Below are 16,511 nucleotides of genomic sequence, written 5' to 3'. Positions count from 1 at the left end.
CACTTTCATCAAGAGGCTCTTTAGTTCTTCTATGCTTTCTGTCTATAAGGGTGGTGTCATCTGTATATCTGAGATTATTGATATTTCTCTTGGCAATCCTGAATCCAGCTTGTGATTCATCTAGTCTGGCATTTTGCATAATGTACTCTGCATATAGGTTAAATAAGCAGGGTGACAATATACAGCCTTGACCTACTCCTTTCCCGATTTGGAACCAGTCTGTTGTTCCATGTCCAATTCTAACTGTTGCTTCTTGACCTGCATACAAATTTCTCAGGAGGCAGGTCAGGTGGTCTGGTATTCCCATCTCTTTCAGAATTTTCCACAGTTTGTTGTGATCCACAGAGTCAAAGGCTTTGGCATAGTCAATAGAGGAGAAATAGATATTTTTCTGTAACTTTCTTGCTTTATCGATGATATAACAGATGTTGGCAATTTGATCTCTGGATCCTCTGCCTTTTTTAAATCCAGCTTGAACATCTGAAAGTTCACGTTTCACATACTGTTGAAGCCTGGCGTGGAGAATTTTGAGCATTAATTTGCTAGCGTGTGGAATGAGTGCAGTTGTGTGGTAGTTTGAACATTCTTTGGCATTGCCTTTCTTTGGGATTGGAATGAAAACTGAACTTTTCTAGTCCTGTGGCCACTGCTGAGTTTTCCAAATTTGCTGGCATATTGAGTGCAGCACTTTATCAGCATCATCTTTCAGGATTTGAAATAGCTCAACTGTAATTCCATCACTTTCACTAGCTTTGTTGGTGGTGATGCTTCCAAAGGCCCACTTGACTTCACACTCCAGGATGTCTGGTTCTAGGTGAGTGATCGCACCATCGTGGTTGTCTGGATCATGAAGATATTTTTTTGTATAGTTCTTCTGTGTATTCTTGCCACCTCTTCTTAATATCTTCTGCTTCTGTTAGGTTCACACAATTTCTGTTCTTTATTGAGTCCATCTCTGCATGAAATGTTCCCTCGGTATCTCTAATTTTTTTTTTTAGAGATATCTATTCTTTCTCATTCTTTTGTTTTCCTCCTTTTCTTTTCATTGATCACTGAGGAAGGCTTTCTTACCTCTCCTTGCTATTTTTGGAACTCTGCATTCAAATGGGTATATCTTTCCTTTTTTCCTTTGCTTTTTGTTTCTCTTCTTTTCACAGCTATTTGTAAGGCCTCCTCAGATAACCATTTTGCCTTTTTGAATTTCTTTTTCTTGGAGATGGTCTTGATCACTGCCTCCTGTACAATGTCACAAACCTCCATCCATAGTACATCAGGCACTCTGTCTATCAGATCTAATCCCTTTAATTTATTTGTCACTTCCACTGTATAACCGTATGGGATTTTATTTAGGTCATACCTGAAGGGTCTAGTGCTTTTCCCTACTTTCTTCAATTTAAGTCTGATTTTGGCAATATGGAATTCAGGATGTGAACCACAGCCAGCTCCTGGTCTTGCTTTTGCTAACTGTATAGAGCTTCTCCATCTTTGGCTGCAAAGAGTATAATCACTCTGATTTCATTATTGACCATCTGGTGATGTCCACGTGTAGAGTCTTCTCTTGTGTTGTTGGAAGAGGGTGTTTACTATGACCAGTGAGTTCTCTTGGTAAAACTCTATTAGCCTTTGCCCTGCTTCATTCTGTACTCCAAGGCCAAATTTGCCTGTTACTCCAGGTATTTCTTAACTTCCTTCTTTTGCATTCCAGTCCCCTATAATGTAAAGGATATATTTTGGGGGTGTTAGTTCTAGAAGGTCTTGTAGGTCTTCATAGATCCATTCAACTTCAGCTTCTTCAGCATTACTGGTCGGGGCATAGACTTGGATTACCGTGATATTGAGTGGTTTGCCTTGGAAAAGAACAGAGATCATTCTGTCAATTTTGAAATTGCATCCAAGTATTGCATTTTGGACTCTTTTGTTGAATATGATGGCTACTCCATTTCTTCTAAGGGATGCTTGCTCACAGTAGTAGATATAATGGTCATCTGAGCTAAATTCACCCATTCCAGTCCATTTTAGTTTGCCGATTCCTAAAATGTCAATATTCACTCTTACCATTTCCTGTTCAACCACTTCCAATTTGCCTTGAATCATGGACCTAACATTCCAGGTTTTTATGCAGTATTGCTCTTTACAGCATTGGACTTTACCTTCATCACCAGTCACATCCACAACTGGGTGTTGTTTTTCGCTTTGCATCCATCTCTTCATTCTTTCTGGGGTTATTTCTCCACTGATCTCCAGTAGCATATTGCGCACCTACCGACCTGGGGTATTCATCTTTCATTGTCCTATCTTTTTGCCTTTTCATACTGTTCATGGGTTCTCAAGGCAAGAATACTGAAGTGGTTTGCCATGCCCTTTTTCCAGTGGACCACGTTTTGTCAGAATTCTCCACCATGACCCCTCCATCTTGGGTGGCCCTACATGGCATGACTCATAGTTTCATTGAGTTAGACAAGGTTGTGGTCCGTGTGATCAATCTGGTTAGTTTTATGTGATTTTGGTTTTCATTCTGTTGGCCCTCTGATGGAGAAGGACAAAAAGTTTATGAACTTCCTGATTGGAGAAACTGCCTGAGGGGGGAACTGGGTCTTGTTCTGATGGGTGGGGCCATGTCCAGTAAACCTTTAACCCGATTTTCTGTTGATGGGCGGGACTGTGTTTCCTCCCTGTTATTTGCCCTGGGGCAAACTATGGTGGAGGTAATGAAGATAATGGTGACCCCGTTCAAAAAATCCCATGCAGGCACTGCTGCACTTGGTGTACCCAACCTTGCAGCAGGCCACTGCTGACCTATGCCTTAGCCAGAGTCTCCTGGACACTCACAGGCAAGTCTGAGTCAGTCTCTTGTGGGATCACTGCTCCTTTCTCCTGGGTCATAGTGTGCACAAGGTTTTGTTTGTGCCCTCCAAGAGTGTGTTGGCATATTATTCAGCCATAAAAAAGAAGGAAATCCTGCATTCAGGACAGCATGATTGGACTTTGAATGTATTAAGTGAAATAAGCTGGACAGAGAAAGATGAATATGTATGATTTCACTTATATATGTACTCAAACCAAAAAAAAAGAAAAATAGAAAAAGAGATCAGATTTGTGGTTACCAGAGGTGGGGGGTGGGGGAGGGAAATTGGATGAAGGTTGTCAAAAGATACAAACTTCCAGGGATATGATACATCAGTCCTGGGGATGTAATGTACAATATGGTGACTATAGTTAACACTATAGTGGTATATTTGAAAGTTCCTAAGACAATATATCCTAAAAGTTCTTGTCACAAGGATACTAGATTATTGTGGTGATCATTTTACAATATATGTATTCTAAGTCATTATGCTATACATCTTATATTTATACAGTATTCAATTTCAATTATGTGTGCTGTGTGCTAAGTCTCTTCAGTTGTGTAAAACTCTGTATGATCCCATGGACTGTAGCCCATCAAGCTCCTCTGTCCATGGGATTCTTCAGGCAAAATTACTGGAGAGGGTTGCCATGCCCTCCTTCAGGGGATCTTCCCAACTCAGAGATCGAACTTGTGTTTGTCTCTTACATCTCCTGCATTGCCAGGCAGGGTCTTTACCACTAGAGTCACCTGGGAAGCCTCAATCTCAATCATATCTCAATAAAACTGGGTAAAAATTAAATGTCCTCCAACAGAAGAAGATTTTGACTGTATTCGTGCAATGGAATACTATGTACAATATAAATGAATGTTACTCAACTACACCCATCAATATAGATAAATGTCAAATATATTAAAAGTAAATATCATAATAATACATATAATTCCATTTAAATAAAATTTTAAGACATTTAGGTCAATATTATTATTTTGAAATATATATGGTACAGTATAAAAATGAATATTAAATATAAATACAAAATTCAGGATAAGTGTTTTCCTGGAAGAAAGAGGAACAATAATTGTGGGGTAATGGAAATGTGAATAAAGAACATGTATTTTCTAATGTATTAGGTATTAAACCATTTAGTTGGAACTCAGACACTCATTATATTATTCTTTATATTTTTTTGTAGGTAGAAAATATTACAGAATATACTGGTTTAAGGAAATGTAAATTGTGAGACATAACAAAAGGGAGAGGATTAAGGGTAGGCTGTTGAATTTAACCAGGCATTGATTGATCTTTCAGAGTGAAATTTCTATAGAATGATAGGGCCATATGCCACATTGAAAAGAGTGAAGGAATGACTCCAAGGTAAGAAAGTAAAAGCACTGAATACATTTTAGTTTTTCTAGAAGTTTGCTCTAGTCAGGAAAATTGAGGCAGGGATTTTTAATACAGGATCACAGATCTAGGCTAAGGAGAAAAAGAAAGATAATTTTGCATACAAAAGTTCAAATCCCAGTAGTGACAGTTGCTGGGACCAGTGTACATGTGTGTGTTAGTCACTCAGTCATGTCCAATTCTTTCCGAGCCCATGGATTGTAGCCCACCAGGCTCCTCTGTCCATGGAATTCTCCAGGCAAGAATATTGGAGTGGATTGCCATGCCCTTCTCCAGGGGCTCTTCTCAATCCAGGGATCAAACCCAGGTCTCTGGACCAGACAGTGGATCGATTTCTTACAGAAGTAGACTTGTCTTACAAAGGAATAGAGATTCTACTCTGAAACTCCACTAAGTGTAGAGGGAAAGTAATGATCCAGAGATTGTGGTTGTCAAAAATTTCATATAAAAAAAATTCTAAAAAAAAAGAAAAAAGAAATTCTCTGAGTAATGAAGGGATCAAATTCCAAGCAGTAAATCAATAACACTGATTATATTGAAAACATGATTATTGTATACATACAAATGTATATACAAGCAGGTTATAATATGGATTTGATGGTTTCTCTAAATGATAAAGATACTCTTGTAACACAACCATGTAAATATTTTCCCTCTAGCACAAGCATAAAGAGTATTTCTCTGTTAGATAACTTGATTTGGACAAAGTATATGTCAGTGTTTAAGTTCGCTGTGATATTTTTGTCACTTTGCAATGTCAGTGAATTAGTTTCACGCATTCTTTTAGTTTGAGGGTCTCTGGAAGCCTCTGCAGTCTTTTTGAGATTCTTGCCAGTAGATGGTGATGCTGAGGAGAAAGGACTTTGAAGTCTCTGATAAGAATCACTTTCCATAAATTTTCATGAGATTATAAATTGTTTATCTGCATTACAATAAATATCACTGTGACTTAAGAAACTAATTATTAAGTGCCAAAGTCTAGGACATGACTGAAAATAAGAATAACAGAAGAGCAAAGAGTTAAAAAGAATAATCTGCTCAGTGTTTCTATACATTCTACCTCACTAAACATGCTTTCAGAGTTACCATTTCTGAAAAAGATCAGTGTGTCTACTTGAAAAATGATGGTTCATTTTGAAGTCACATTGAAACTTGAACGGCTCTCAATTTGAGCAAGTCCTCAAGTGTTGCAGCCTCTGTCTATTGGCTGCCACCCCATGTTAAGCCATGCAAGTTGAGTAGGAATATGAACCATTCAGGCACATATCTAAACATTTCTGTCCTGAAGTTGGTTTCCTTTTTAATATGCTTGATCTCCTTCAGTAAATAGTTGAAGCTCCACTTCTAAAATTAACCTTACAACAACTGTCAGAAAAGCATGACTATTTTCTAGCTTTCTGAGAAAAACTTAACTATGTTTCATTGGTTGTGAGGAAATTGTTTTGACTGTTATGGATGAGGAGTAAGCCTTTTATACCCTGTCTTACTGCTTCCCTTTCCTACCAGAAAGGGCATCTTCAGACAATATTTGACTGGGGACACTATTCCTGAAGCCATTAAGTCACAGGTTGATATATCCCTCTGCATGTCATTCATTTGCAGAATAAAAGCCAACATGTTTTTAATAAAGTGGTATTAATACCCTTTCCTTTAACATCAAGAAGTGTTTCTCTCTTCTGAAAATTAAAAAAAAAAAAAGAAAATGAAATAATAACTGGCTATGCAAATCTCCCCAAGCATAAAATAAAATAATTCTTCTGGATTTTCCCTATGACCCTTTCAAACTATGTCCTTTCTCTCTCAGGTAAACTGGACAGCTAATGAGAAGAGTCAAAAGTAACTGAAATATCAAGACTGAGTGACTGAAAAGATGGTGGGGCCAATTATCTGAAAAACTGCAGCAGGTTTAGAAGATAATTTGCTGTAATGTTGGTGGCAGGTAGATCCTAGACAAGGTTCCTGAAAGAGGGTAAAGAACTCTCCATAGGAAAATATTGTCCTGTAGAATAAGTTCTCATATAAGGCATTCAGTAGTAACAAAAATTTAGAAAATTCAATACTCACATGAATATTCACTATTGACAGAGGACACATAAAAATTAAATGACCCTTTACTTTTTCAGCATCTTAATTAATGCTTCTAACAGAGCCTTCTGCTCCCAAACCCCATGAAAGTGTGAAAGTGTTAGTCTCTCAGTTCTATCGGACTCTTTGTGATTCCATGAACTGTAGCCCACCAAGCTCCTCTGTCCATAGAATTTTCCAGGCAAGAAAACCGGAGTGGGTTGTCATGTTCTTTTCCAGGGGATCTTCTCAATCCAGGTATCGAACCCTAGTCTCTATATTGCAGGCAGATACTTTACCATTTGAGCTACCCAGGAAACCTGGGTATTAGTAGGCAAATTTTCCATTAAAAATACCATTGAAATATTTACAAAATTTTATGACTTTTGGTGGAGAAATGTTGAGCTTTTGAATTAAATCAATTTGTGACTGAATATAAATTACTTTTTAAAAATCTTGCCATTTTTTTTCATTCTCCATGATTGTATGGTTCATTCATTTTTATTTCTAAGATAACTAGGTTCAGTGTTATCTTTACACAATTTCCACATACACCTAATGAGTGTTTTCTACTTACTAAATGCAACACATATAATTTTAAGTACTTATTAAAATAAAGTCACAAAATTCCAGACTACTGTTCTCCAAAATAAAAATTTACTTCTGTGATTTAAAATTTCTTTCCATGTCATTATTCCTCTTGAAACTTTATCAGAATACTGACTGTGAAAGAGATAGCTGCACTGATGTTTCTATAGTTAATATAATTTCTTTCTTTAAAATAAGTGCAAATTTTCTCAACCAAGTGCAAGCAGAGTGAGTTTTGCCCTCAATTCAATGAACTGAATTTTAAATATAAGCCCAGTAGAGATTACTAATTTTACCAGAGTCACTATCTATAATTGTGGTAGCTGACACCAATTGATACATGGCACCAATATTATATTTCACTCTACTGAGTATAACTTCAAGAAGGTGAGACAAAGTCTGTGTGTCCCTATGCTTTCTATTGCAAATTTTGTGATGGTGATGTATATAATAATGACAGTAAAAAATAACTCATTAATTAAGCACATTATTAATGTACCAGGCACCATGCAAGGTGCTTTACATATTGGTATCTCATCTCTTTGACTGCTCTTCCTGACATCACAAAAGTAGCTCTGCCAGAATTTGTCTGAATTAGAATTTTTGGTAGGATGCCTTTAATGCATTTTGCTTTCACATATTATTCACTTTATCACTATTGATATAAGGTAAGTCTGTCTGATAGTCTATGTAAGTAGGCTATTTCATAAAAAGAATTAACCTCAAACCAGCCTCTCCACATTATCCAGAATTTATCCTTTTTAAAAAAGTTTTACAATTTAACTCACATGCCATAAAATCCATCCATTTAAAATGTACAATTAAATGTTTTTGATTTATTTGCATTATAGTGCTATGCAACCATCACTACAACCTAATTTGAAAATATTTTTAACACTTCCAAAAGAAACTCCATGTGTCCTCATTAAGTCACACCACATCTCCAACAACGAGCCCTCAGCCGTAGGTAATCACTACTTTCTCTATATATAGATTTGCCTTTCCTGGGCAGTTCATAAAAATTGATCATTTAATATGGCTATTTTGTGATTGCTTTCTCTCACTTAGCATGATGTTTTCAAAGTACATGCATGTCAGAGCATGTACCAGTGCTTCATTCTTTTACATTGCCAAATAATATTCTATTGTATACTGCTAAGTCGCTTCGGTTGTGTCCAACTCTGAGACCCCAGAGACGGCAGCCCACCAGGCTCCCCCGTCCCTCGGATTCTCCAGGCAAGAACACTGGAGTGGGTTGCCATTTACTTCTCCAATGCATGAGAGTGAAAAGTGAAAGTGAAGACACTCAGTCGTGTCCCACTCTTAGCGATCCCATGGACTGCAGCCTACCAGGCTCCTCTGTCCCTGGGATTTTCCAGGCAAGAGAACTGGAGTGGGTTGCCATTGCCTTCTCCAATACATTATATAATTTTGTTTCATTTAAAGTCAATCTTGTTTTTTTGTGTTTGATTTTCCAAATTAGTCTGTGTGACATTTTGGACTTCAAATGAGAGGGAAATAATCTTTCCAAACACTTAAGTAGAAAAATGCAGACTAAATGCAGGAATGGTGATCTTAATATATATGGTTCGTTTTAAGGTGTTGGATTATGTTAGACTAGAAATGTAAAACATTAATTAACCTACCCATCTTCTAATTTCCTTTGCCTTCTTATATGGCATGGGATACATACACACACACACACACACACACACACACGCATACCTATATGATTTACATATATATGATATATAAATGATTTAAAAAGAGAAAATTATAATCACTATATAAATATATGAAGCCATCAGAATGTTTCACATGCTCGTGACACTTATTTTGATATTTGGAAATTAAGTTTTGATTTTAAATACTATTAAACTTGGTCTTAAGAAAAAGTTTTTCTAGATGATGGTATCATATGAGATGTCTTGTAATCTCTATTGAGTGAATAACATTTTAATTTCAAATGAAATTATATATAAATGACATAAATATATAACAGGTGCAAAACATACAGCATAAATTGAAACATAAGTGCTGTTATTTTCTACTTAGACTGTAAGGTCCAAAAAGAGATAATGAGAACATGCAGCAGTAAGTTTAAAGAAAAGTATCTTGTGTTTTTTTTTTTTTTCAAGTTGTAGTAATCAACAATTACATTCTTTTTATACCAAACTGTAGATCTGACTGAAAAATGATATATTAAAAAGGTAAATTAGAATTTAAAATAATAATAGAAAAGTGTCAAATAGAATCATTTGAAATTATATCAATTTTAACTTTAATGTTACACACAAATAAATATATGAACAATACATTTTGGAAAAAAGAATAAATCACCACCTTAGTGGTGCTTAGGGAAAGAACAGCACGTGAATAATGTTTCTACTCTAATGTTAATTTTCTTTTATTGTATGTTTAAAAAAAAAAGCATGCTGCATTCAATTTAAGAAATTCTATTAGAGCCTTAGGAAAATTATTCTTCCTATAAAATAGGTTTATTTTCCCCATTTGTATTAAATAGCTTATATCTTTCATGTTCTTTTGTTTATATATTGTTTTTTAAGGACTGGATGCCTACCACTGCTTAGAAAACAATATTAGATCTTACCCACATAAAAGTTTGGTGTTTACCTTGTTTTATATCTCAGTATAGCACCAAAGTGTATGTTTCATTTTTTTCTTTGATCTGATCCCCAAAATTATGACCTATTATATATTTTTAATTTATTTTTTAATTGGCAGATAATTGCTTTACAATGTTGTATTGGTTTCTGTTGTATAATAACATGGAGAGGTCATAATTATAAATTTTATATATATATATATATATATATATATATATATATATATATATATATATATATATATAAAGAGGCTCAAGAGCTTCACATTCCACCCCTCTAGGTCACCACAGAGTGCCAGGCTGGTCTCCCTGTGATATACAGCAGCTTCCTACTAGTTATCTATTATCTATTAATATTTTACACATGATAGTATATATATGTCAATGCTACTTTCTCAATTTTTCCTACTCTCTTCTTCCCCTGCTATGTCCACAATTTCATTCTCTAGGTCTGCATCTCTATTGCTTTCCTGTAAATAGGTTCACCAGTATATTTTTCTAGATTCCACATGTATGTGCTAAAATATGATATTTGTTTTTTTGACTTACTTCACTCCATATAACAGGCTCCAGGTTCATCCTCCTTAGATGACCTTTAAAATTCTTTAAAAGAATTCTTTAAAATTCTTCAAAGTACTTACCCCACCAGTATAAAGTTTTAGGTTAAATAGACATAACATTCTAGAACAGTGTTTCTAGAATGGCTGCACATTGTCAACATCTGGAAAGCTGTAAAAATTCAGGTGCCTCATTCACACTTTTAGAGTCATATAATTCCATGTGCATGTAGTTTGGCATCTGCATTTTTCATAGCACCTCAGGGGATTAGTATGGATGTGAGAGTTGAACCATAAAGAAGGCTGAGTACTGAAGAATTGATGCTTTTGAACTGTGGTGCGGAGAAGACTCTTGAGGGTCCATTGAACTGCAAGGAAATCAGACCAATCAATCTGAAAGGAAAACTACCCTGAATACTCATTGGAAGGACTGATGCTGAAGCTGAAGTTCCAATATTTTGGCCACCTGATACAAAGAGCTGACTCTTTAGAAAAAACCCTGATGCTGGGAAAGATTGAGGGTAGGAGGAGAAGGGGCTGCCAGATGATGAGATGGTTGGATGGCATCACCGACTGGATGGACATGAGTTTGAGCAAACTCTGGGAGATAGTGAAGGACAGGGAAGCCTGGCATGCTGCAGCCCATGGGGTTGCAAAGAGACAGATATGACTTAGCGACTTAACAACAACAGGGAATTCTAATGTACAACCAAGGTTCAAAACTGTAAAAATTTACATAAAATAGAGTCAATTATCTGCAGCAACTTTGATGACTAACAAGATATGATATAAAAACACTGTCCTACTAGCTCTAATATTTCAGAAACTGAAATTGGGATGGTGAATTTTCCACATGGAGTATAGTTGTTTTGCTGGAAGACTCATAATTTCAAACAAATAATACTGAGTAGAAGCAAAGAGTTTTGTTATTACTGTTGTTGATGTTCTTTAATTAGCTAAAATTAAAACACTTCCTAAAAGTCAGAATATTCTCCCTCATCATTCAGCAGTATGAACCTCTTTATAAGCACTTCCTTGGTTTAGATTTATAGGGCAAAATTTTAGAGACTTATTACTTCCTATGTATCATCTGGAGATGTGTCACCAGATGGCATGTGGGTGGCAGTGATCATATGGCTAAAATAAAAAAAAAATTCAAATGAAAGAGATTATATCATGTAGAGATGTGTATTTTCTCTATTGAACTACAGTTATAATAAGGCAAGCTTAAAAATAAACACTAATAATCATATGTTAGAGAGTAGCACACGGCTTTAAGGTTTCAGTTCAGTACAGTTCAGTTGCTCAGTCATGTCCGACTCTTTATGACCCCATGGACTGCAGCACAACAGGCTTCCCTGTCCATCACCAACTCCTGGAGCATACACAAACTCATGTCCATCTCATCAGTGATGCCAACCAACCGTGTCATCCCATCATCCCCTTCTCCTCTTGCCTTCAATCTTTCCCAGCATCATGGTCTTTTCCATTGAGTTGTTTCTTCCCATCAAGTGGTCAAACAATTGGAGTTTCAGCTTCAGCATCAGTCCTTTCAATGAGTATTCAGGACTGATTTCCTTTAGGATAGACTAGTTGGATCTCCTTGCAGTTCAAGGGACTCTGAAGAGTCTTCTCCAACACCACAGTTCAAAAGCATCAATTCTTCAGTGCTCAGCTTTCCTGATAATCCAGCTCTCACATTCAAACATGACTACAGGAAAAAACATAGCTTTGACTAGACAGACTATGTCGGCAAAGTAATGTCTCTGCTTTTTAATATGCTGTCTAGGTTGGACATAACTTTTCTCCCAAGGAGTAAGCATCTTTTTATTCATGGCTGCAGTCACCATCTGCAGTGATTTTGGAACCTTGAAAACTAAAGTCTGTCACTGTTTTCATTGTTTCCCAATATTTGCCGTGAAAAGATGGGACCAGATGCCATGATCTTAGTTTTCTGAAGGTTGAGGTTTAAGCCAACATTTTCATTCTCCTCTTTCACTTTCATCAAGAGGCTCTTGAGTTCTTCTTTGTTTTCTGTCTATAAGGGTGGTGTCATCTGCATATCTGAGGTTTTTGATATTTCTCCTGGCAATCCTGAATCCAGCTTGTGATTCATCCAGTCTGGCATTTTGCATGATGTACTCTGCATATAGGTTAAATAAGCAGGGTGACAATATACAGCCTTGACCTACTCCTTTCCCAATTTGGAACCAGTCTGTTGTTCCATGTCCAGTTCTAACTGTTGCTTCTTGACCTGGATACAGATTTCTCAGGAGGCAGGTCAGGTGGTCTGGTATTCCCATCTCTTTCAGAATTTTCCAGTTTGTTGTGATCCACACAGTCAAAGGCTTTGACATAGTCAATAAAGCAGAAGTAGATGTTTTTCTGTAACTCTCTTGCTTTTTCAATGATCCAACAGATATTGGCAATTTGATCTGGATCCTCTGTCTTTTCTAAATCCAGCTTGAACATCTGGAAGTTCATGGTTCACGTATTGTTGAAGCCTGGCTTGGAGAATTTTGAACATTACTTTGCTAGCCTGTGAGAGGAGTGCAATTGTGTGGTAGTTTGAGCATTTATTGGCATTGCCTTTCTTTGGGATTGGAATGAAAACCAACCTTTTCCAGTCCTGTGGCTACTGCTGAGTTTTCCAGATTTGCTACTTTGCCTATTGAATGCAGCACTTTCACAGCATCATCTGTTAGAGAGTAGCACACAGTTTTAAGGTTTATTTTTACTTCTTTGCTTTTTTTAGGACTTCTCTGCTGGTGCTAGCAGTAAAGATTCCACCTGCCAATGCAGGATACCTAAGAGATGTGGATTTGATCCTTAGCTGGGGAAAATCCCCTGGAGGAGGAAATGGCAACCCACTTCAATATTCTTGCCTAGAGAATCCCATGGCTGGAGGAGCCTGGCAGTTTAACGTCTTTAGGATCCCAAAGAGTCGAACGCTACTAAAGTGACTTAGATTTATTTCTAAAATGTTTACTCAAAGTATGTAGTATGTTGCCTCACATATAAAGGCTTATAATACAAAGCAACAGTTCCTTACTCCCTAGAAGGAAGTGTTTTAACTGTTTTTTCTGTTGGTTACTGATATGTTTCTTAATTTGTCCAAACAATGAAAAAGTAGAATGTTTTAAAAGAAAAGTAAACATATATGTCGAAGTTAGTAACTTTAATGGCTGGCAACTAACTACTGTTTAAATGTAACACTGGTTCTGTTTATAGACAAGAGAAGAAGCCAGTCTGATTTTATATCGACTTTTCCAGGAATAACTCTATTCTTGTACAACTGATCGCATCTCATTGAGGAATTGAAAACACTGAAACATTTCATCTGTTATTGACAGAAGCATTTTGACTACCGTAGGCTTTTTTTTTCTGCTAACTGGTGTTTTACTCTTACTTTATAAATTATTCTTACCTTCTGTTTATTTGGCTTAGTAGAAATGGACTTTTTGCTCTATGTAACTTACCAAAATCCAGTGATTAGAGAGATGTGGGCTCACTGCATATGATGACCATTTTTACCCACTAAAGAGGTTGGGTTTATTCTTTTCCAACAAGATATTGCTAGTGGATGTTTACTATTTAATTATTTAATCCACATGGAAAAAGTTGTTTTCCACCAACAAATTCAGCAAGAGTTAAATTTAAACTCATATGCAACCCAATGTTCATTACAGCATTACCTATAAAAGCCATAATTTGGACACCACTGAAAATGTCCATCAGTAGATGAATGAATAAAGATATGGTATGTATACACACACATACATACACACAACAAAAAATGAACTTTGTGAAATCTGGCCATTTGTGACAACACAGATGAACCGAGAGGGTATTTCACTAAGCAAAATAAGTCAGAGAAAGACAAATACCATATGATCACACTTGTATGTTGAATCTAAAGACAACACAAACAAACAAAATTATAGAAAACATTCTTAGATATGGAGAACAAACAGGTGGTTGACAGAGGGGACATGGGTGGGAAAATAGCTGAAGGGGACTATGAGGTACAAATCTCCAGTTTTAAATGAAATAATTCACCTGGGTATGATATACAGCATAAATAATATGGTCATTAATATTATAATAATTTTATGGGGACAGATGGTTGTCAGACTTATTGTGGTGATCATTTCATAATGTATGAAAATATCAAATCACTTGGTAATACTCCTGAAACTAGCAAAATATTGTACATTAACTGTTTCAATTTTTAAAAAATGATAGGTATGTCTCCAAAGTGATATACTTAATAAACATATGAACATTACCAGCCATTAGGAAAGTGCAAATTGAGACCACAATGAGATATCACTGCACAACAATGGCTAAATAATAAATAAATCGGTAAAATAAAATTAGTGAAAACATCAAATGCTGGTGAAGATATGAAGAAACTAGATCCCTCTGTATAAATATAAAATTGTACAACTACTTTGGAAAATGGCTCAGCAGTTTCTTAAAAAACAAAACAAAACTACCATATGACCCAGCATATGTACTCCTGAAATTTTCCCAAGAAAATGAAAACTTGTGTTCAAACAAAAATCTAAACATGACTGTACTTTATTTATGATAGCTAAAAACTAGAAGTAATCCATATGCCCTTCAGTGGGCAATTTAATAAATAAATTCCTTTACATCCATTTCATTGAATACTACTCAGCAAATAAAAATGAACAAACTATTGATACAGTCAGCATCTTGGATGACTCTCCAAAGAATTATATTGAGTGGAAAAAAAGCCTAAAGCTTACTCACTATATGATTCCATTTTTATAGCATTGTTGAAATGATAACACTATAGAAATGTAGAACAGATAGTGGTTGTCAGGGGTTAAGGAAGGGCAGGAGGGAATTAGGTGTGCTATAAAAATTCAACAAGAGAGGGATCCCATGGTGATGGAAACTTTCTGTATCTTAATTGCATTAATGCCAACATTCTGGTTGTGATATTATACTAAAGCTTTGCAAGACATTACTAGTAGAGGAAACATAGGCTCTCTGTGTATTATTTCCTACAATTGCATATACTTTTATCTCAATCTACTTTTTTTTGCAATCTACATTTATCACAAAATAAAATACATAATTTTTAAACAGGAGTTTAAAGAGATATTTTTCAGTTACATTGTATCAGCCTTGTTTATACATGGATTGAAACAAAAGTTTATGTCATTAGTGACACATTTGGAAATGAGTACTAGTTAGACATTTGATGATAGTAAGAAATTGTTTAAATGGTATAATTGTGATAGTTCTCTTATTTCTATGTTTAAAAGTTTATCTTTAGAGATCCATGCTGAAATACTTATGGATATAAAGCTATAATGTCTGGATTTTGCTTCAAATTAATATGTGATGAGAGGTAGTGACGGGGGAATAAGATAAAGGATTTACCATGAGTTGACTGCTAAAGCAAGTATTAATATGATGGATACTTAGGGAATTAGTATATCTTTCTCCATGCTTTTTTTATGTTTAAAATTTTCCACAATAAAAAGAGGCAGTTGTAATGAACCACAAGCAAAACACTTGATTTCTAAAATCAAGAGGGTTTTTTAAAGTAATCATTGATTAGGCTTTGCTTTACCTCTAATTGAGTCCTGCCTTGTGCAAAATCAAGCTCATAGTGGGCAGAAAAATACTTTTTAGATGAATGTTGATTATAAAGGATAGTCTCCTCCCTATTTCTGATTTATACTATGTCAGTTTTAAATTTACATAGCTTATTTTTTCACCTCTAATATCATTCCACTTATCAAATTTCCAACTGTGCAAATTCTAGTCATCTTTCTTCATTCATCTTAGTAAAAGTCAAATAATATGTCTATTGATAATATTTGTAATTAGTTTTTTAGTAAACTAACGATAGCAACAACAACATAAATCTATACTGAAACTTTATCACTGAAGAGCACAGCAACTTGAAAACACAGTCTACATGTTGCTAAGGACATGGAAGGACTTAGATTTAAGCCATTCTGAATCATTCAGAGCATATTATTTTCAGACTCAGGGAAAACATGCCAGCCTATCACCCCAAGAAGCTAATTTAAGGTGATAAACCTACCAACAATATAGGGGAAATAAGGCAATATGGGTTACTTCTGGTGAAATTGCCAAGGTGGCATTTTTCATTACAGAGTCAAATTCAACCAAATCATGTTTCAAATCTGATAGAAAGAAATGCATAACTTTATCCTAATGAAATGTGTATTTGGGTAAGAATGTTTATCAGTATTTGAACCCTTCTCTATTGTCTTATTTGGGATAACAAGAATTTTAGTATGGATATTAAAGAACAAGACAGCATGATCTGTGCTTTCAGGGCTATTGATTCCTCCAAAATGATTGGAGCTTTTGAAGATGTTGAGTCACTCTAGTCATATTTCCACAGAGAAC

Source organism: Muntiacus reevesi, chromosome X (genome assembly GCF_963930625.1).
Source record: "Muntiacus reevesi chromosome X, mMunRee1.1, whole genome shotgun sequence".
Classification (NCBI taxonomy): Eukaryota; Metazoa; Chordata; class Mammalia; order Artiodactyla; family Cervidae; genus Muntiacus; species Muntiacus reevesi.
Note: the sequence above shows the minus strand (reverse complement) of the source record.